Consider the following 22,047-nt stretch of genomic DNA (forward strand, 5'->3'; position numbering starts at 1 on the left):
CACCAAACTCTCTGGTTTTCTTTAAGAGTTAGCATCTGTCTACATCCACATATCGGGCATAGAGAGCATGACAGCAAGCTACTTATCTAGCTAACATTAAATGTAGTCCAAACTGTTTTGCAATATTGATACAACTTACAATATATTGTATTATTATACTATATTGTGGTACATTTGCAATTTTGTGTGCAGTTTTTGTAAAAAAAAAAAAGGGGGGGGGAGGAAACAATAAAAAAAAAAATGTTGTTCTTCTAATCTACAACAGAGAGTGATACTTGTAACAGACAACAGGAAGGATGTACGTGTCACAGCAAAGTGGCTGTTTTATTATATGAGCTTTAGGAAATATTGCCAGCTTTTTATTTACAGCTACAGTATCAGTCATGCAAACTACTTATATAGATTTTCTTTCTAAAATGAGCGTTTTGTGTAATCTTTAAATGTCACACATTGTCTTATATAGATCAATCTCTGGCCGAAGTTATATGTTAAAAAGGTTATTAAAGACAACTAACAACAGTAAGTGCTTTTTCATCCAACCTGCTGACCATTTTATTTAAAGATACTGTATTAATAAATCAGAGTAAAATTCAAAGAACTTTGATTTTTTTCATTAACCCACAAACGATGCCATAAGGATAGAAGCTGTTGGTCAGTTACTAGAAAATCATACATAAATTTCTTATTAGTATAGATATTCTGGGGAATTCTTGATGTTTATGCATTTGATAAAAAGGAGGGGGGGGGGGGGGGGGATTTTTGTATTATATTTTCAACGTACATATGAAGGATCTGAGCCGATCCAAAGGAAACTAGATCCGCTCTGATTTCTGACCAATTTTTTGGGTGAATCTCTACAACAATTTATTTTGATGCATCTCTTTTGGCCTTTTTAAGGAGAAATTGATATTGATTAGAAATATTTACAGGTCACAGCTTGAGAATGAGCCTAAAAACACTGACTGCATTTCTAAAAATAGATAAGGAGCAATCTTTTCTAGGTAGGACTGAATCATTATAAACTCACACTGAATATAAATAAAGCATGATAAACACCTTTAAAGCTCTGCTGCTTCTTCGATCCACTTTCTAAGAGTGTGAAAAAAGATTCTCAAACTGCAGTCGAAGACAGACAGCCCAATGATTCATTAGTGGGGGTTCAGCGCTACTACTGCCAACCTTATGCTAATGACAACTGAACTGTACAAACTTAAAGTAATGGGTCGCAGTTTGGTACATTTATTAGCATACTAAATGAACCCATTATCATGTCAAATGAGGTCCAGATTCTCTCTCCATGATGAAAGCTTTTATGTATCCACATTTGCATATATTTTCTTCCTTCCCCATAAAATGGTTCCACACTTTCCATAGAGACATATATCCCTTTATTTTAACTGGGTCGTCAAATCTCCAGGCACTTCATAGTTTTATGAATGCACTGCGAACTGTCAAAGCAAAGGCTGTTGGGTAAAAAAAGAAAAAAAAAGAAAAAGAGTTTGGATGGAGACTGACAAAAGACATATGCATGTCTAATAAGCCAGTGAGAAACCAGAAGTAGTCCCCCTTGTGGCTGCTTTGGTCTTCTTCTGCTAAATGTCATTTGACTTCACAGATCACAGCAAGTTGCAGAATTACAGTGAGAAGGAGTATCGATCATTTAATCCTGTTTATGCCCTCCGGCAAAAGATGAGTGGGGGAGAAATTGATATGCAGCAACACGACAGTTCAAGTACCGGGAGAATCATCTTAACAATCCAACAAACACACTGATATGACATGTTTTACAGATTGGATGATGTTCTACAGAATTGAAAAATCAATTGTTGTAAGAAGCTGTCTGAGCTACATTTTTACAGCTCACATTTGCTGAACGCAGCTTGCTCCAGCTTGGAAGGTTCAGTAATTTCAATCAAATAAGGCTTCTGTTATTGTCCATACAGGACAAATATTGCCATCATGAATGCTTAAATGAATCAAGACACATTTAGATAAAGCTTTCTGTCTAACTGTGAAAAGATTCCATGTTTATTTGAGCATATTTTCTGCATTTAACACATTTTCAAAGTACTAAACTAATTTGCGCTACACCTTTGCTGCTGTTTTAATGGGGGTTTTTTTTATCCATAAAATTTAGATCACACATTTTTTACAGTTAGTGCAACTGCAGTTTATGGTTGTGCACTTAAATGAGTTACCCATAATGAAGACAAAATGCTTTGATTGCCCCCAGATACATTATTAATTGGCTACAAGTAGAACTGCAGCGCGTAGAGTGGTTCCTTGGGGGGTTATCAGGAACCGCAAACAATAAGTCAGGACCACATTAGAGTCGTTTCATCTGCTATTATTCATCAAAGTGATTTAGTAATGTTAACTATTGGGACACTGTTTCTCTGTTAAGTATTATGAATATGACTTATGGTTCTCGGAAGCTGGCTTTCAGTAAAGTGGGTAGAGTGAGTCAGTTGGAAAGGGCCAGAAAGTGTATATCTATGAGACAAAAATGATGTTAAGGTTTGAAATGCAGCTTGATTTTCCTTATTGTCATTATTTGGTTGAAAAATCTTTTTCCTACAGCTTCAATACAAACTATTAAATATGTCCTGACATATATGTAAGTTTGTATTATACCGACATTTATATTTATTTTCCATACAAAAAACTTTCTATATACTAGATAGATAGATAGATAGATAGATAGATAGATAGATAGATAGATAGATAGATAGATAGATAGATAGATAGATAGATAGATAGATAGATAGATAGATAGATAGATAGATAGATAGATAGATAGATAGATAGATAGATAGATAGATAGATAGATAGATAGATAGATAGATAGATAGATAGATAGATAGATAGATAGATAGATAGATAGATAGATAGATAGATAGATAGATAGATAGATAGATAGATAGATAGATAGATAGATAGATAGATAGATAGATAGATAGATAGATAGATAGATAGATAGATAGATAGATAGATAGAGGTGTCATTTTAGACACCCATGATTTAAGGTTCAAATGACACGCTACAAATAGAGAAAAAAAAGCTGTATCTTTTGTAGCTATAGTTTTATTCATTCGGAAACATTAAAGCTCAGAAATTTGAGCTATAACAGCGAAGTATTACTTCACTTTGTTCTACACTGTACAGTACATTTACTAGTTGCTGACTTAGTATGCATTACAATGTTTTAATTCAGTGTTTTGACTTGCAGTCAGCGGAATCTGCTGTTTTCCTTTCTTTGCGTAACAGCAAAAGAGAAGACGGGTGTGCCTAAAAAACCTCATGAGGAAATACTAACAAATCTGTTCAAACGAGAGCAGCCCGAGGCTGTTCAAACGATCACTCGGGGCTGCTGGATAAAAGGTGTTATAAAAAGTAGGTTAATCAGGCAACCAAGTTGATATGGTGGCAACAATAAGTGTTAGTATGAAAATATGTTACTGTTGATAGCTTCAAAGCTTAATTTGTCTCTTTGGGAATTAAAAAAAGGGAATTTCAAGAAGATAGTTTTAAAAGCATATTTTAGAATGAAAATAGTATAGGTGGCTGCAAAAGCAACAATCTGCATAAACAACCAACAGGTTGTCTAAAAAATAAAAGACCTAAAGTAGATTTACAGCCAAAAGAAATCTGTTGCATTTTGGAATACTTTTCATCTTCACTTTTACCATCATATTTCATAAAACACATCTATACAACCCATATCTAATCGAAAGTACTCTGCATAGCTGATCAGCAGTACTTCCAAAGATGAACAGCATAAACAAAACTAAATAAAAAAATAAATAAAACAAAGCTAACACTGAAAAAACTTGCATTAATAGTGAAAAGGGATTTTAGAAAGTATTTACAAAGGAGGTCTGAATATAAATGCATGTCTTACTTTTCTCTAGTTCAATCTGAGCAGAAAAAAATCCCCACTGAAAACAAGGAATCCTTCTTCCATTTCTCAGGTTAGCACCATTCTCTGGTATTCTATCACATTAGATTACTATAAAATACATTTCAGTTTGTGGGGTTACAGGGCTCTGCAGATGAGAAAGCCACCCATGTGCTGCAATGCCTTCCCTGTAGTTGCTTGTCTTTCTACAGAGAAATGAGCTTGCTTTAATGCTGCGTGGGTTAGGAAATGTGAGCCGAAGTATTTGATAAATGCGTCACTTGGTGCTGACAGAGCAGGTCCCACAAAATCGGTGCAGTCCCAGGGGTGGCTAATCACGCTGGTTTCTCTGGAGTGTGATTGGTAAATAAGTGTGAGCCCTACTTAAAAGAGTCCCACACACAGGTACAGAACCTCTGTGTGTTTCCTACAGACCCAAATGCTGAGGATGAACTGAAAGCAAAGCAGGTATTTTAGGAAAATACCATGTGACAAAAACAGAGCAAAGTCATAAAATTGATAAAGGTCCCTTCCATCTTTGAGAAAATGCTGTGAATACCTCAAATTTAAACAACTTATGACTGTTTCCAGCCATTTTTAATTTTCCACAATTATCAGCTGCACAATACTGGCATTTGTGATCAGAGATTATACTTAAGATTGACACCGTTGGGTTTAACACAACATTAATTATGTAAAAAAAAAAAATACAAATGTAAAGTCAACAAAAGGACCAGTTTGTCCCTTTCCCTACCCTCACTCCTTTGTTTTACAGCTATCTCCCCACTCAGCAAATGACAAACACACGCTCAGGCACACACACAGCAAGCGCAGTGAGCCGGAACACATCAGACTGCACGGCCCGTCAATCTCACACGGCTGTGTGGGCCTGCCCAGGGACGACACTGGCTCTGCCTGGCCTTGCTGCCGGTGTTGATGTGAGGTTCCACTCAGGACAGAGTGATATCCAGAGAGAAAAACAGAAAAAGCCAAAGAAATAGTTGGAACGTGTCTATATCAATATCTAGAGAGCATTCAGAGCCTAATCTGTGCATTTTCTGAGTTAGTTGAAAATGATGACCAAATAAAAAGGATTCTTATTTCCAAAATGCGTCTCATGAATTCACAAGATCATTCAGTACTTATCCCTGTGTAATTTCACTTTACGGACATTTTTGTTTTCATTTTTGCAAATGTGTGGATTACTTGGTTTTTTACAAACATCTGGTTTATTTCATGCCAACAGCTCCATTATAAATATGGTTACTGCAAAAAATTGTCTCAATATTTACTCCCTCCTTTGTAGGAAGACAAAACTGACACGTGTTGTAAACTAAGTAAAGAGACTACAGAAGAGGCCGCATTAGAGAGTTGAGAAATCTGAAAGACTGTTGCCAGCCAAGCTCCTATTTTTAATCTCCGGCAGCACTAAATACATCTGAAAGGCATAGATGGAGGCTATTGCTGCAGGATTTCTGAGAGCTCATTTGAAGCATGGCGCAGTCTTTACTGGGAGAACTGCACATAGTATTTTCAACTTCAATGCTGCGCCACTGGCATCTAAGAAATGCAAAAATCTTGGCACTTCTAAGAACATGCCAAAGAACATCTGAAAATAATGCAACAAAAAGGAAGCAGCCGAGTAAACAGAGTATCCCCTGCATGAATGCAGCCTCGGGGTGAGTGGGAGGTTGGAGGAACGTCAAATGAATGGATCAGGCCAATCGAGATGTGAATGGAGTGAGAAGAAAGTATGACAAACAGAGCCGGAGTTGGGCGAGTTGTAATAACCTCTTCTAACCTCAGCGCCTTCACTGCTCTGCAAGGTGAGAATGGATCCTGCTGAGCAAGCGGCAAAGAGGGGAGCGGTGAAAGAAACTTTCAGACATAGTAGAGAATGCAGGGTACGGCTGGTTAAAAACTCCTGACAGATACTAAAAGAAACCCTCCACGATATTTTAAATTCTAACTTATGCTAATCCTGCCCATTTAACCCCATTATGCACTGCAGCAGCACAAATGTGTGCTTTAAAACAGGAAAGATAGCAGCTTTCTTTACATCGCAATGTAAGCATAAACCATATGGCGGAAAAAATATACTGTGCTTCTCTATAGCTATACTAATATAGCATGAATACGCAGTTGTAACCTAATTTTCTTCAAAAAGGGATTTTAGATACTGCCGTTAAAATGCTTAAAATTAACTAAAGTGTACCTCTAATATTGCTTTAAAGAGAAAATTCCTGCAAAAATTCTTAAGAGATTTCAGCAGGTAATCCTGTGGACTACTACATTCAATTGCAACAAAAACAATAAATATATTATAAAAATATATATTTTTAACATGATTTAAAACTGAACCTTGAGGCTCCCCCTCGGTCTAAGTATGTAAGAAAGTACAACCCACCTTGGCTGACAGTCTACTGAAATGTCTTTTCCCTTTTGCAATAATATACCCTGACCTTTCAATTTTAAAGGTACTCAAAACAAAGAGCATGTATATGTGTCACTGCCAAGCATTAAACCAGGCTCTCCCACTACACACAAAATCCTTTTGCTTTGTTAACAGCTTGATGAAAACTTAAAAGAATTAAAAATAAAAAAACAATTATCTTTAAATATTTAGTAGTACTGTCTGTTAGTTTGTAAATGAGGTCCCCAGCCAGAAGCTAATGCTGTTTGGGGGGTTTTGACGTGGAAAAGTTAGTAAACCCCTGAAATAGGCAACCATGTTAATCATTCAGGTGTAGCAACACTCTTTGTTGCTTGAGGCCTTTATAGGCTTAAGTGTAACTGCCTTAAATCTAACACTAAGCTGTTTTCCCAGTTCTACCTGTGATCTCTCCAGTGCAATAATTCAAGTGTTCAACCAAAGTAAATCAGACACTTGATAAACAAAGTGGGTACTAATGGCACCAGTTTCTCTCCACTAGTTTCATATATCACTAAGTATAAAATATCAGTCCCCATATTAGCTAATCTCATTAGTTTGAGGTAGAGCTTTTTCAAAACCAAAGCACTTTGTCCTAAAAGTTCCTTTAAACACATCATTATCTCCATAAATATCTTTATTTTTACCAAAAAAAAGACACAAAGTGTTGTAACATCCCCAGGCTTATATGTAGTAATTCTCACCCATTAATATTTGTGCGTGTGCATTTTTTAAATGTGTTAATATTTGTGCATGTGAATAAAAAAAATGCACATGCATTTAATAGGGGAACGCCTATTAAACGCATGCATGCTCTGTTTCAAAGTTGTTGTTTGCGTTGCTCATATAAGCTTCTTTTTCTAAAGATTTGCAATTTTTCCACTAAGCCAGACTCACCACCGGTAAGTGAAAATGGGGATGCGTCATGCTCTGCCCTGATAGCTCACCTTAATCACTCATGTCTTTCACCTGCTTAACTCTGTCCAGCTCCTAATTATCCCTCATCTCATCCACCTGCCGGTTTCCCTTATATTGGACTCAGTTCCAGCTATCATGGCCAGATCACTGTTTGTTCCCTGTTTCTGTTTCTCCTGTCTGTGGGTTTTGTTATTTTTAGTTATTTCCAAGGGTCTTGTCCTTGTTTCAAGTAGGAGATTATTTTTGAGCCCATGTCTTCAGGTTAGTTTATTCTGTAACCAGTGGTGAGAGCATTTCCCGAGTGATTCTGATTTCCTGATTCCGTTCCCTCTCACCCACTGGCCCTGTCTGTCCCTGACTGATCTGCCCGCCTGAACCTCTGTTGGACTCCTGCTGGGTTCTGCTGTCTGTTCGTTTCTGTCTGAGATGAATGCTCGACGCAAGCGACTCTGAACCTGCCTTCACGCTCTGATGGATTCCTGGAACCCGGATCTGTCCGTTCCTGAGTGGTTCAGAACCCCTGACCGGACTGCGAACTCCTGGATTCCGGTACTACTTCAGTCTGATCTGAATCCCTGTCCTGATCGGGGTCGTGCTTGCTCACTGGGGTTGATGCATCGGGGATGCTCTGGATGGCTCGGGGCCGGTTCTCTTTGGCCGTGCATCGGCTTATCCTGTCTAAGATTGCGAGGATGGACTGAACTGTTAAACCAGAATGTCAGGGAATGAGTGGTGCCCCGCCCCCCTCCTGCAGTCGCAACAGGTCCGCAGATCCTCAGCAGCCCCCTTCAGTTCTGTCTGTTTTTGTGTTAATAAACGTTTTGAACTTTCCTACTGACTGTCTCACCCTGAAAACTGGGTCCATCTGTCCCATTTTATGACAGGATGAGAACGTAGGACGGCCTTACGTTAACACAGTGGTTCTCAAACTTTTTCTGTCATTCCCCACTTTGGACAAGGGGGAATTTTCAAGCCCCGCCTGTCCCCATCGCCCAAACACAATGCTAATGAAATATGAAACAATCTTAAAATGTTCCAATTTTATTGAAGTAACAAGTAGTATCTAAATACAAACTATCTACATCAAATAACAGCAAGCTCAAAAATAAAGAAAATAAAAACAAAAATAAAGAAAATAAAAATGCAGCTCAAAGATAGAAAAAATTAAAGTGCAACTCTGCAATCTGTTAATAAAAGAAAAGAAGTGAAATCCATCTGGCAAGACAGGTCTATTTATCCCTGCATTAGTGGCTGCAATGAGCCTGTTTTGCATTGCACAGTTTATCAAAACGGGGTTGCAGGCTTGATACTGCCACTCTCAAGTCATGCTTTGTTTTCAGTGAAGCAACAGCTGAAAAGCCCATCTCACAGAGATATGATGTGGCAAAGGGAAGACGAATGCACACAGCCCTCTGCCCGATGAGTGGATACTCCCTCTCCACTCCAAACCAGAATTCACTAAATAAATTCAGTTATTTATGATCAACCTGCACCGTCAATCCCGGCGCATGTGCGCTTTATTTGCAGTCTGGACGCTGAGGGTAAACATGCTGTGACTCTGACTGCAGCGCTGAGAGGGACTCCTGTGATAGCGGGGGAGAACGGGGTTGGGATTGGATAGGCGCCCCACAGCAGCACCTGCCGCTGGAGGACAAGAAAAGGAACGATATGTGCTTTCACGTAAGAGCCTCCAAAAGTCGCTAGATTTGTCGCTAGTCGTTTTTTTGAAAAAGAGTCGCTGAAGGGGTCTGAAATATAGCGACAAAGTCGCTGAGTTGGCAACACCGGGGCGCGAAAGTTTATTCCGTTACAAATAATATGCCGTTGTGACAGATCAACTGGGGAGGAGATCAACTGGTTAGAATCTATGCGCACCGCAGATGTTACTGAAGCTAAGGTGGCTGTGTTGATGCCTGGCGAAAAAATATTCCTAACGTAACAAAACTGTTCGCCCAAAAAAATCAACCGACATATCTAATGAATTAATTTCTGTTTTGTTTTGTTTTTTCAGATTAGAACGATGTGGTAAAGAACTTGTATCCTCAGCAAAGCAGATAGTGCAAAGAATCCCACACAGAGAACAGCGTCGCTCACAAGTGTAAAGAAAAAATACAAATTAAAGTCTGTCTCACACTGGAGTGTCATTTCTCCTGTTGAACGATAAGCTATAAATGAAAACCTGTAGCTTGGAAAATAAAGTCTGCCCACTTTATAAATTCCTGAATGTAAAAATAAATCCTTTAATGAGGCCTGTCATTCCGAATGCACGTGTGTAAGCAGCACATTTTCAAGAAAAACTGACTGCAAACGGAACAACTGGGCTTCTCATCCTTCCAACTATTCCCACTTTATTTTTTGAATATTGACAAAAAGTAATTTTCTTAGATTCAATGCTCTCATATTTCCTTTATTCTCCTGTCTGGACACAAATACAAGTCTCTACTGCGGTGTTGTTTTTTTTAGTGGATCCCTAAACTTTGTTCCGTATGATGAACTGTATCAGGTCAAACACCTTTATTTTTATTGCTATTGTGTTCAGTCTGTTCATAACATCCAGTTATGAGACCATAGCGGGCTGCTGCTGAGCTGATTTTACTGCCCCATATGTAAAAGGGGGTAAAATGTATTTACTTAGGCGCATTGCAGCTAATAGAATCTGAATCACATACCTGTTGATGCGGAAACTTTACTTTTTCTGTTTTCACAGTAGAATTTAAATCCCAGAGTTAGCAGCTACCACTATGGTGTGGGTATGAGTCGCCATGACTGCTTTATGTTTTATCTAGTAGAAAAATGCAGATTTTCTTAAACGAAGAGCTAGATTAATTTGTGACGGGGTCCACAGCACAGCTGTTTGGAGAGATTAGTTAGCTGCGTGGTTGCCAGATCAAAATGCCGCAAATGTAAACAAACGGGTCAGAATAAAGGTTTTAATTGATCCTGGCCTAATATCTATCCAACACACGTCTGTAGTCTGTGGATAATGTGAAATATTATGAGTAATTTAAGTTTGGGGATCAAATAAACGCATCGTGAGGATCTGAAAGCGTCAGAATCTGCAGAGTGTCACAGATTAACTTGTGATCCAGCGGGATCTGGAGGAATATGGGCTGTAAAACACTCCATCTCCTGGGATGTTTGGATGTTATTAACTTATCCTCAATTAGGGTTGTAGCAGGCTACTTTAAATTTTTAACTGTTATTGTTGATTATTTTTCTTACCGCAATTACGAACCTGTCATGATGTGTGACCATGTTCATGCTGTCAGCTGTCATCTTATTCCCTTCTGTTGTTTTGAGGACGCCACATTCTTTGGTTTGCATGCAGAACAACTTTAAATCATTCACGTTTTTCAAGTTACTGGCAATAGAGTATTGTTTTGTCTACTTTTTACTATTAGTCTAAATTGTTTGCTTCACTGGTACAATTAGAAGGACAAAAGGCAACTCAGCACAAAACGTTGATTGCGAGGAAATGTTTGTCATTTCAGAGTTAGGAGATAATATTATTTTGCCCATCTGTGGAAAATCTGTTAAAATAAAATGAGGGATTAAGAGTTCGCGTGGGATCGAACCCGCGCGGCCGAAACTGTCTAAATTTGCAGGGCGTCTGCTTACCCGCTGAGCTATTGATAGGAACACTACATATGACCCCACCTGTGATAATGAACCTGTTGCGTGTGTCTGTTCTGCCTGTTGAAGAGCTGGTCTTAGATCAACTGGTGACAGTTAATGTTTCAGAGTCCGCTGTTCGCTTAAAACATGTTTGAATTCCAGAATATCAGATATTATTACTATTTTTTCCTTCTTTACTCTTAGAACAGAATGGGGCCTCCCCGTTAAGAGATAGTTAGACAGTAGGTTATGCTATGCTATTAAAAGAAAAAATAATAACCAGATCTTTTTTTTTTCCGATCAGATATCTACCGTAAAATCTCCCTGTTTTATTTCTTCATTGTTTGGCAGCAGTTAGCCTGGAGGCTGTGCTGCTTCTTTTAATGCTTTAGTACAGTAGGTTCTGCATTTGTTCGCCCCGATGCCCAAAATATCACATATATTCACACAATATATAAAATGAATTCAGAGATTTCACTCTTCCCTGCAGCAGTTATGTTATTTTGCTTTGTTCCTGCAGCACATCTTCAACTTTAAAGACATTTATAACTCCTCTGGGAACGAGTTGGGCTGTAAGTAATTAGTCTCCCTCCATATAAACAGTCGGCGCTTTTCAGAAAAAAAGAGGAAATTTTTATTTTCGTTCGTTTTAATTTACAAGACATACAGGACGACAAAAACATGGAAGAATTACACCGTTAGTTGTTCCATTGACCTTTTATTGCACTGACTGTTTTTACTTCTCATACAGCTTTCTGTGGTTTTTCTACTCGGTTCTTTCTCTCATCGCTGAGGCTCTGAAACAAACAGATAAACAACAGCAGGACAAGTTCCTCAAATCTCTGTGTGCGGGTTCAGAGAAAACCCTAAAACATGCTATATGCTTTCTTAATGCAATTAAATACCTTTGTGATGGTGACTTCTTAAAATCTCAACGTATTTCGTATCGATCAGATAACAAAATAATTTGTAGTTCTTGGAGTCTACACGCAGTTTACTTCCTGTTTGAGGCGAGGGGTCCTGAATAGCCCCGCCCACAGACACATCTGCAAAAATCAGCGGTTTTCCAGCTGCCGTCACCAGTTGATCTCCTCCCCAGTTGATCTGTCACACCGTCACGTCAATCATTATTTTGGCACTTCAGTTCCAAGTGAAATTTTTCTCATATCTAATGTTCTTTTAATTAGACTGCATGTAGGCTAGTAATGATTACTTTGTGGGTTTGATTGGTCTAAACAGCGGCAACATACAGCTATAAGGACAGTTTGCTCTCACATGTTCTACATTTATAGTCACACAAAACACACACACACACCGGAACTTGGCGCGCCCCACCTGTCACGTCTCAATTCCCCACCAGTGGGTCGCGCCACACACTTTGAGAACCGCGGCGTTAACATATCACCAGAATGATTGACAATCAGGAGGACCACTTATTTTGATGATCCGCGCAGAAAAAGAACATCCTCTAAGATACCTTTAATATTATTTGGAAAATTTTTAAAAAGTGAACATTTCTAATAGTAGCCCAAAGAATAAAAGATAACAGATTTCTGACATCTCATTAATTGAATAAACAAAACTGTTCCGGGATATGGAATTTTACATATATGTCCACCATAAAATGCTTTGACAGGCTAAAAAGGTCATTTATCCAATCATCTGCAAATCTCTGCTTCTCTTTTTAGCTAATATGACCCTATTTGTAAGAAGCAAAAAGAGCAAATCCATCTCACATAACCATTCTCGTCTCTATTTCCACTGGGAGAATGTTAATGTAGCGGATTTTATCAAAGGTCAAGCAAAGAGGGCATCATTTCTCTGCAAAGGCAGCTGATCCCGGCCCTGAAAAAAAAATGGGGCTGAAAGCAGGAGCCGGGAAAGGAAGACCTCCTCCCCACATGTCACCGGAGGCAACAGCAACACAAGTCTTCACAGCGGCTGCAGTGATAATAACATAACACAGTGAGTTATGAGCTTTGATGTTGTTAAATCCACTAATGATGTACCTGAGCGACTGTATTTGTCTGGCTGTACTGGTGCCTGCCGGCTCAACTGTAAACACCACCGCACACAGCGTCACCAGGATGATTGGAGGATCTGAAACGCTGTAATTTCCCTCAAATTATATTTTTCTCTTATAAGCATATGGTGTGCAGTAATCTGCGATCATTGAAACTGCAGCCTCAAAACCTGTTATTGCTGTACTACTATTGAAAAGTTGTTTTTTTGTTTTTTTAAATCTACATCAAAACTTTCTTTCAGCTGCCTAAAGCCATAGGTTGAAGCCACCTCATTCCCCTCCCCTCTCATCCCCTCGCTTCCTGAAAACATTTCATCAAAGCAGCAGCTCCACAGAATCCCTCTGAATCTGGCCTGTCAGCTTGAGACTGACAACAGCAGTGCAGCTGCCGGCAGGACATGCGAAATGTATCCCCTTTTCCCTCCTTTCATCTCCATGTGTCTGCATTTCTGGAGCTTCACATTCACCACCTCCCAAACCTCCCTCCTCTTTCCTCTCAGCTCCCCTTTCTGCCAACCCTTTCCTTAAACTCCTCACCTTGACCAGGATACATGACTGGGGAGCTGACAAGTCTGAGCATGTGTGCGTGTGTATGTGTACTTTTTGAAGCATTTGTAGGTCAGAAAAATAGCCTCAATGAGACTCTGACAGACGTCTGAGGAATCTTTTTTACTCTGGACTGTATGGAGGAAGATCTGTCTCAATTTTCACAAATACACATATGTGATTCATACATGCACAGGACAAGATTCACACCCGCACAGAACGATTCACACAAGCACACAAGATCCACATAAGCACAGCACAAGATTCAACAAAGTATGTTTTCTTTGTAAATTAAGTTACAAAGTACCAGTGGTCCTTAAAAAAGTGTGTCATAGTCAGGACCCGCTAACCCACCTAAATTTTTTGGAATTACCTGATCCTGACCTTTTGTCGCTCTGAACCTGCCTGTTCCCATCTGATCTGTTTGCCTGACCTGTCTTCTGACTCCTGCCTGATCTCTGCCTGCTTGTGTACCGAACTGAATTGTTTACCGACCACTAAAGGGCTGGTTATACTCCTGCAGCAGTGTGCCGCAGTGAGCTTGACGCAGACATTTCTGATTTATGCTCAATTTTGAGCGTGGTCTGCGCTATACGCTGTGGTTCTAGATACGGCGATGAGGAAATGGGGGCGAGTTTGTCCGAAAATGAAGGGACATGACGGTGAAAAAGAGCGGGGATCCAGATGGAAAAAGTGACCCAGCGTTCTCGCGCACCTCGCTCTTCTAGCTGGTCCAAGTTCAAGAGTTTTTTTTCCGCAATTTCGGTCATAAAAACAAAACAAGCCGGCCTCCTGTCTGCGGCACTGAGAGGTTTCAGCAGAGTGTCTGCGGAGGGGGCGGGAACGTCTTTTTGTTCACTGCGATACCTACACAGACTACTGGTTTTGAAGTATAAATCAGCCTTAAGTTTGCCTGCCCTCGTTCAGCCTGTCAACCCCACTGTGTACGCTACCTGGAACTGTGACCTGACTCCGACTTGGACTCTCCTTCGGCACCTCATTGTGTCTCTGACCTCCCGGCTCTGACAACCTACTACATCCTCAACACTGACTTTGGCTTCACCCTCTGGATCTTCCTGCCTACATCCGTCTGCCCGGTTCTGATCTCCTGCCTCTCCTCCAACCTCCAATACAACAGGTCCCTCCCTTAGATGCCAACACCGTCCAACCCAGCTGTGTTTTTTTTTTTTGAGAAATCTGTTTGTCAACCTCTAATACTGGATCCTTCAGTTCTGAGCCTGACAAAGACCAAGACTTTTAAGGTTAGACCAAGACTGAGACCAAGACCACTGTCCCACCCTGCATGTCACAAAAAATGTGAAACAAAATTCCTCAAATCAATTTAAATCCTCATTCTCATACAACTAAAAAATATTTAACACTCAGAGCTGAAATAAATGTAACTTTCTCAAATTAATACTAACATCTAAATCCTTCACATGTCTTTTTATATCCAAATATCTGTTTAAATTGTGCTTAAAAATATATGTTTATGAATGCATTTTTTTTTTACCAACATTGCTAAAGCTCATAATGAAGCTCATTATAAATATTAGCCGCAGATTACCTTACAAACCCGAATCAGTATGCATGTCTTCCTTGTAGCAAGAATGGTTTTGATTTGTAAGGCAGAAAGACAAAAGAAAAAAAAAACATGATTTTAATCATTGTGTTTTTCTTCAGAAAAAAAAATCAAGGGAATTAAAAAATAAATTGACTTAAGGATATTACTGGTCATGAAATTAATCTGTGGATTCACATTGGTCTGCTATCGGATTATTAAAACAATTTGGCGACATTGCAATGCTGCCAGTGGCTCAACCTGGACGTTAAAGTTAAAGCGCCCCCTGTGGTTAAAAGTTACAGAGAGTTGCTTTGTATTCCCTCATATTATTTGGTTCTGACCAACATGAAATTATATGGATTTAAAATTTAAGATAATTCGTCTTGTTTTAAGAGTATTTGACTAGACTATAATTTAAAAAATTATTTGAATTATCTTGCTGCATGACCATATAATTTCAATTGTTTTGAGCATTTGGGTTTGAGTTTATTGAGTTTTTCTCTCAGATACAATATTTTTATCCTGTGTTCAGACAGGCATTTTCTGCATTTTCTTGGTCTCAAACAGCTGAAATGATGTCCCTCCATATGTTGGCTGAACTCCTTAGAGAGAAGGTTGGGAGCAATATCCTCTGCTTGGTGTAGAGCTGCAAAAACAGAGTTTTTGCCAGGTTTTCATGGCAATTCCAACTGGGAGGAGACCAAGAACCTTTGATTACTTGTCTGCTTTGGATTTGGAAAGCAGATAAATAGCAGAAATGTCTGGGTTTTGTTTCTTTTTTTTCAGTGATGATATCAAGTTAAGGATTAGATGAGCAGATAAATAGGATTTAAATACATTCTATAAAACAAAATACTAGTGCTTTGAGTGACACTGTATGGTCAACACTTAATAGGATCAATACAATAGATGGTGCACCTCTGTATAAAAACTGCTTGTTTAATTTCATGTGAATAAGGCAAAAATGTCAGAGCCAAGCTGTCGCCACAGATTACACATAAAGAGAAACCAGTGTTCTACATCTTCAAGCTAAAACTACTATACGTATTCACCCAGAGGATTTTAGACTGCTACCTGCTCATTACCTGAAAGATGAGTCACTTTGAAAATTACAGAGGAGCCAGATGTCCCAGGTGTACAGCCTGACCCTTCTTTGTCCCTTCCTTCCTGCACACACACGCACACACACTCTGCTTCCATCTCTGCTGCATTAGGGCAAAAAAATAAAAAAATTGAAATCAAGCTGAAACATTCTGCTCTGCAAAAGCCATTATGTCTTAGACTAGGCTATGATAAGCTGTGTGACAGGAACTAGCTAATGAAGTTACCTTCCCCAGTCACCTCGAAATAAGTAAATTAAGTCTCTGTAGGGGGTCTTTTAACCTCCATATCCGCGCTTGTTTTTCAGCTGCCTCAGGAAACATGCATGCATTCAGACGTCAGCTTAATGAGCGGCTTGGGAGGCAGGCAGAGGCTCATGCTCAAAGGTGGGTCTGCTTTGAGCTGCTCACCCTGTCTAGAATACTGAAGCCTTTGGCTGAAACGCTGGGGACCCCAGAGTAGCTCTGAGGCTGGGACTACAAGGGCAAAGATGGAGGAAAGGCAGGAATTATGAGTAATGTAGACAATTACTGAGGCACCTTGACACAGAAAGAGACCGATTGAATGATTCGTCTTTTACAAAACACTTTAATGTCGGATTAAATCATCACAAGAGCAGAATCTTTTTAAACATGCAGAGGCAATTTCAGCACATCTGGTAGAATGGTGAAGAAAGACGTCTTTGCTTCAACACTTAGCAGTGAACAGTTCCTCTTATGTTGGTATGAATCACAAATAGGAAATCTGAATTGGAATAAACAACTAGTTGCAATGCAACAAGTGTTTGACCATTTTTATAATCAGACTCCTTTTTTTCCTGTGTATAAACATGCATCTAAATTAAAGCAAGTTGTAATTTTCTTTTCTTGCTTATTTTCTTCTGCACTTTGTTTTAAATATGTAGATACATGTCAAAGACAAATGCTTTGATGCAGCAATAGGAACATTAGATTACTTCATTTTGGAATCAAAGTTACCGGATCAATCAAATAGGGCTGAAACAATTAACGGGATTAATCGCGATAAACCGATCATTAAAACAATCTTCAACTAATTTACTAAGGGATTAATAGTTAGCTAGAGTGAACAGCTCTCTAAAACATGTGATTTGCCAAAAGAGCAGCCAACTCAGAGCAGTAATTATCTTCTAACCATAAAATGTATGCATTTAAAATTAAAACATTTTATTGTCTTTCATTATTTTTTCCAGAACTCTTTGAGTGGCATAGTTTAAGCCTCAAGTGGTTGCAAATTATGTATAAAATCTTCCTTAAGGCAACTTTCGCTATCCCATTATTAACTAATTAATTGAAAAAAAATATCAACAGATCAATAGATTAGCAGAATAAGGGTTATTTGCAGCCGAAGATACAATAACTTCCTCCATGTGTGGAGGAAGTTGCGGGGATTTAATATACAAGTGTGAATAGAGCAAAACATCGAGCTTGTGTCTGCTGCACATAATTTGATTTATCTGTAGGTAATGGCATGCTGCTCAGTTATACAGAGCTCAGAATCCCATAGTACATCTCAACAGCTAGATGTACCTCTAAGCATCGATCCAAAGAAAACTTGAGGGAGACTAAAATGTAACAAGGACTTTCCATGTCAACAAGAATCTGATGGGAACCCAGCGAGACCCAGTGTGTTGTCTGTCAGCAACCCTTTTGCTGAAAGTGACCATGTTAGGCAAAGGCTTTGCAAGGGTGAGTCACTGGGGTAACTCCTCTGTGATCAATTTGTTTTCGATGAGGAGAGAACCTGCAAACATCTAGATGAAGCTTACAGAACTACAGTGCAAACTCTTATAGTAAATTTATAATTTCTGATATAAATAACACTAAAACTAAACTTACATAATAGACATGTTATAATTTAGTTTGCATTCAGAATAACTGCAATTTGAATGTTGTGTTTAGGGCTGCAACTAATAATTATTTTCCAAATCGTTTAATTTGTTGATTATCTTTTCAATTAATCGATTAATAATTGGATAGACAAAAGTTCGTTAAAGAAGTTTCTCTAACTAAATTAAACCATATGAAACAAAAAACATTTCCACTTAAGGAGTTCTGGATACAGCATATTGACAGACGAAAACATTTTTTTTTATGTTAAATGCAAAATGTTTATATAGTTTTACAATTTTCATATAATTAGTGCTCTGATGCTACCTTCAGACCGCAAGCAGCAAAGGCAGCAGGAGCATCTAGTTTACATGCAAAATCAAAGTCAGCAAAATGTCCCCCAGCAAGTTTTGAGCAGCAGGAGCAGCTTGCTGAGCAGCTGAAGCAGCGCGTCATGAGCTTGTGAGCGTCTGACACGCGGGACGCGCTGCAAACGCAGCAGCTGCTGGAGAGGGAAAAATTTAACTTTTACTGCTCAAAACGACACATCAACCAATCAGAGAAGTTGACCTGGGAGCTGGCAGGGAGACAGATGATGCAAAGCGCTATGATCACGCCTCTGAAACAGTTTATTAACGCCTAAATTAATTTAAAATCTGTCAGCAAAACATGTTCACTTTTATTATCCTGGTGCCTGCAGTTTGGATTACGTACATGAAAACTGCAAAGAGGGGGCCGGGCCAGAGGCTGCTGTCATTTGGGATTCCTAGTGACAGAGCACCGCCGGTATGTGGGGGTCTGAGCGTCTCCGGCAGAGAAATAATATTTGAAGGCAGGATGGTAATCTGGATGAACTGCCTGCACAGATAAAGTTTTCAGGTGGACTTTCTCACTGAAAACATATTAAAACTACTTTTTACCCGTGATCACAGCATATATAGCTGCCATTGTTACAGGCAAAGAAAGGATAGGGTAGCTCTGCCCAACGCGAATGACACCCACTTTTCCACTGCGCAGCTAAAGCAGCAATGCTGCTAAACTTGTACAAGCATCAAGTGCAACAAGTGCGTTTTTGCTGCTCTTGCTGCTTGCGGTGTGAACATAGCATTAATGGGTCACTCTGTCAGCTAAAGGCATGTTTTAGAGTATCTATACTCGAGTTAACAATTAATTGATTACCAAATTATTTGACAATTATTTCAATAATTCATTAATCATGATTAATCTGTGTCAATCCTAGTTGTTTTAAATGGCCAAACAATGCATGAAGAATATTTGGTTGTTAGCTAAATAGAAACATACAAATAGTTGCAGATGGTGAAAGTAGATATATAACAAAACAGAAGCTGAGAAAAATTGTAGGTCAACAAATATTTGATTTTCCACATTATCTTAAGCTAAATCACTGCTAAAATCACTCAACTGTCCCCATAACTTGATAAAGATTAGAACTGTTTTATAAGCAAAAAAAATGTCAGATAAATTTATCACATGATTTTTGAATAAAATAAAAAAATAACAGATTTCCACATTTCTAACGGAGAACCGACAAGAAAAATTGGACAAAAAGAAGTCCCAAACAACTGGACAGAACAACATACAGTTTGGTTCACTTTTCTGATTTGAAATAAATTTAGATTAAGCTTGGAAACATCTGCTTCGATGCAAAACTGCAAAAAACAAACTTGAAATTCATGCAACAAAGGACTTTAACTTTTTATGCATTATGTTTTCTCTTATAAGTTACACCAGCAAAATAAGAAAGTCTGACCTTAAAGAAATGGTAAATGGGTATAAGCCAAATGAAAATACTTATCAGAACTTTATTTGTAAAGTTAAAAGTATAGGATAAAGATGAGACAACTAGCTTTTATTTCTATGTGGTTTTATACCATTTAGTGGTTTTAACTAATTAAAAACAAATAAGATCTGCTGCTTTGGGAAAAATGCTAATTCACATTTTTCTTTGTCAAATCCAACAATATTATATATTTATGGGTTTTTGTTACTAAAGATGACATATTTCACATTCAGTTTGCAGATACAGGCTGTCCTGAGGCCCCTTACAGCAGTTCATCTATGCCTCAGACCACCTCAAGATTCGAAAAGTTTACTTTAAGCACCACAACCCACTTCTGAATTTTCTGATCAAAAACACCGTCATTTAAAAAGGAATGGTGTGAAGCGAATCCTACTGACTCGGCTTGGCTGTGGAGACGTGGCGGCAGACGACAGCTGGAAGAAAGCAGATGCTTTCTCACCGCAACTCAGGCTCAACGCGTTCTGCAGCTGCTTCACAATAAACGGCTTCCAAAAAGAAAAAAAAAAGAAAAACAAGCAGATGCCAGCTGATTACTGTGAGGGAAATACATCAAACATGGAATGATGTTTTGCTAAAAAGACTCAGAAAACCACCTCAAGTCTTTCTTTTGAAGAACAGAAAGACCATCAATATCCTTCAATCTAGTTTATTGTCATGTTTATACAGTAATTAAAGCATTTATGAATGTAGGCTGATTATTCATATAGAAACGGAAAAGCAGCTCCCTCTTCTGAATGTGTGTAACAGTAGCTAAGAGGTTTGTTTTTCCTATCTCCTAAAGTTAAAATCTCAAAAGGACATTCAAAGAATCTAAAACAATAAATAAATGCTTTACAGTCAGATGCAACGGACTCTAATGATAGATCAAGTGCAATTAAGAAAGAGTTATCAAACCTTTAGGAGGTAAAAAAGTTAAAATGCATAAATAAAGAGAACCTATCAGCCATTTTCTACCTCTTTCATGCAACAAAAACTTTTCCTTTTTAATAAAATCTCCTTCCACTCCCCATCATTTAAACCTTCTTTTTCCATTATTATGTTCAAACAGAACTTATCACCCAGACAGACATTTATTTCCACTGAAGGAATAAATCTTTTTTCTTAATCTCTGTGGAAAAAGAAAAACAGACGGACAAGGCCATTCTTAAACCCTTCAACTGGAGCTTCTGGCACCACGGAGACTCACTGGACTGGGATAAATCCTCAGCTCCGCAACTCCCCGGCACAGACTGAGCCCATTTCCCCCAGGTGCACGTCTGCCTAACCTGCCTAACCACACCAATAGACAAGCAGCGAAGTGAGAAACCCTCCACTGAGAGGTAAAGAGAACGAATGAAATGAAAGTCAACCATCACATCTCAGCAAAACCTCCCATGCATCCCGATGAGGAAAAACTCACAAAACTCGGACAGCAGACGAAGCCAATTGCTTTCCAGGTCGGGGCAAAATAAGTAATGTCACTGGGGGAGTGGATGGATGGATGGACGGACGGAAGGATGATGTGTAGAAACATGCTTTAAATGCTATGCTATAATCAGGATTACCCCTCTGCTCAGCAGTAAAGTCATTAGAAGCCATGATGAATAACACATCAAGTCATGTTTAAAATAAACATTATATGTTTTCCACATAAATAAACAACTTTTAACAAGGAAGCGAACCCTGTAAAGCCTGGACCATGAAATAATAAACTGGTAATTAAATTTTTTTAACAGAGCTATGGTTGAACTTCCTGTCAAATTAAATAGATATCATAAATTTTGTATAAGTGGAATTAGATCATTTTTTTTGCATAAATTTTGATACATTAGGTATTTCTTTATAATGCATTTTTACATTTTCTGTTCACTACATGTATTTAAATGTGTAAGTCAAGGTTTTTAAGATCAAAGATATTACACTGATGATGCAGATGTCTCAAAAACTCATGTATCAGACATGATACACTTGGCCTTAAAGGGTTAAGGATGTTAAGATAGATCTTGCCATCCAGACCAATCTTGAAGAAATGTTGGCTAGAAAACTAGATAGAAAGAAAATAAGTCCCATATAATGACCAGAAAGGCATCATTACAAATATCTATTATGACGAATATGTGTGGATTTAACAGCCTTTTTTCTGCACTTTAAAGAAAGTAAATGTTAAAATTGTCAGCGGTTTTTTTTGTAATAGAAAGAATCTTAGTCTTCAAAAATAATAATAATAAAATTATAATAAAAGCATATTTAACCAGGCAAAGTTACACCCTGGGAGCAAGAGCAGCTTTCTTTAGACGACAGAT

General features: G+C 38.5%; 1 protein-coding gene and 1 long non-coding RNA gene across 2 annotated transcripts in view; both read right to left on the reverse strand.

The window, feature by feature from the left end:
* The window catches only part of ptprub (protein tyrosine phosphatase receptor type Ub), a 270,284-nt gene that overhangs the window by 227,468 nt on the left and 20,769 nt on the right, over positions 1-22,047 (reverse strand).
* Positions 11,602-11,975, reverse strand: LOC119783760. Its single transcript, XR_005280854.1, has 2 exons — positions 11,768-11,975; positions 11,602-11,659 (listed from the first exon to the last, which is right to left on the reverse strand). It is a non-coding gene; the product is annotated as an uncharacterized LOC119783760 (long non-coding RNA).

This window comes from Cyprinodon tularosa, unplaced genomic scaffold, assembly GCF_016077235.1.
Source record: "Cyprinodon tularosa strain WSP-4 unplaced genomic scaffold, ASM1607723v1 ctg210, whole genome shotgun sequence".
NCBI lineage: Eukaryota > Metazoa > Chordata > Actinopteri > Cyprinodontiformes > Cyprinodontidae > Cyprinodon > Cyprinodon tularosa.